This window comes from Cynara cardunculus (genome assembly GCF_001531365.2).
Source record: "Cynara cardunculus var. scolymus isolate 2C chromosome LG 8, CcrdV1, whole genome shotgun sequence".
Classification (NCBI taxonomy): domain Eukaryota; kingdom Viridiplantae; phylum Streptophyta; class Magnoliopsida; order Asterales; family Asteraceae; genus Cynara; species Cynara cardunculus.
The window spans coordinates 15,332,346-15,334,107 of record NC_037535.1 but is presented as its reverse complement, the minus strand read 5'-3'; positions in this window follow the sequence as shown (position 1 = coordinate 15,334,107).

Here is a 1,762-nt window from a genome sequence, read left to right as displayed (position 1 = left end):
CTTGAGCACCAAGTCATCGAAAATGACCGCAACATAATTTTTATTGCGACGCTGAATCACAGATACGCCTATGATCAAGGCGATCCTAGAGGCTTGGTCCTGACCTCCAGTTTTTCCACCCATGCACTGGATGAAATGAGAAAACAGGTATTGCCAGATAGCTGACATCCTGTTTTTCTCAATCTTTGACGAGGACTTCAGAGGGGCATTGGAGTCCTTTTTCATTGGCCACTGGTAGCCAATGGCATCAAGAAAGTTGATGATCTCGGTGGTGGAGGGTTCGCTGTCGAAGGGAGCCTTGGGAAGATGGAGAGCTGAGTGGAGTGTCGACACACCAAAGTTCACTTCCATGTGGTTGAAAGTGAAATGGATTTGCTCCATCTTGCGTCCAGCATCGTCTTGGACTTCGACAACCTCAACAGTGAACCAGAACTGCTGAAGAATTTCTTTGACCATGAGGGGCTCATGGTTGAGAGCGTAGCCTAAGGACGACTGCTTGAGAAAGTCAGCCGCATCTTGGTAAAACACTTCAGTGGATGGTATCTCCAACAAGGCAATGTGGTTGTTGGCCTTGATGGAGATCTCGTCAATGGTGAAGGTGACGTTCTTGGCAGCCATCTGTTTGTATTAGTAAGAAGAAAAGCAAACAGGTTTGTTAGAAATAAGCCAAAAGTTTATGGCTAAGATTATAGAATAAGTTTTGGAACAAGTAAAAACTTCTTTTGAAAAATTCTTAAAAGATTAGGGTTTATCAAGTGGAATGTGTATAAAGAAACAAGATTATAATCAAGAAGGAGATGATTAATGAATCTTTACAGTTTAATGTATTAAGAGAACAAAGTTCTTAATCATATTAAACACATTTCTTGTAACTAAGAAATAATGAAGAAGATTTTGACCTTTGAAGATTAAGAGGAAAGGTCGAAAAGGGTTTGAAGATGTAGAGAGAATTCTTGCTTTGGAGAAATCTTAGCAGAGGTTCGTCTAAGAATTGTGAAAGCGTAAAGAGAAAAGTGGAGAAGAAGTCTCATATTTATAGGTAGGAGGAGAGAGAAATAATATGAGAAAGAGAAAAGATGACGATTCGGGAAAGTGGTCATGATGAAAATATACCACGTTCTCATCCATGATTGGATGGCATTAAATGAGGTAGTGTAATGACAGAACATTTTGCGCGTCTCAAAGCGTCGCTCATAGTAAACAGAGAATGTCGTCATAAAGACGGTTCATTAACTATTTTCTTTTAAAAAGCAAAATTTTTTTAAGAAATAAAGAGTCATTCAGTGTCAAAAGGAAACTGAAAGCCCCATTTAAAACATTTTATCACTGAAAATGAGAAATATTCAGTGATGGTTTTAAGACATCAGGTTTAGTGATAAGAGAGTCACTGAAACTGGCATTTAAAAAACGTTTTGATCACTGATAAAAAAGGATTCAGTGATTCTTTAGATTTTTAAGATAAGTATAAAGATATACTTGAAGATGTGGTGAGTGTAGAGAATCACTGAGATCACCTTTTAAAACATTTATCACTGAAAAAGAGAAAGCTTCAGTGAAGGTTTTAAGTTGAGAAAAGAGAAGAGTAATCATACCTGAGAGAGAATAGATATAATTACTCAAAAGTTCAGTGTTAGAGATAGAGCACTGAATCATTTCACATACTGAGTTAGTATAAAACTTGAAGATTGATCTTCAGTGTTCAACATACCCAATTCGCTGATCAAGATATTAAATCTTGTCTCATCAAGAGGCTTGGTGAAAA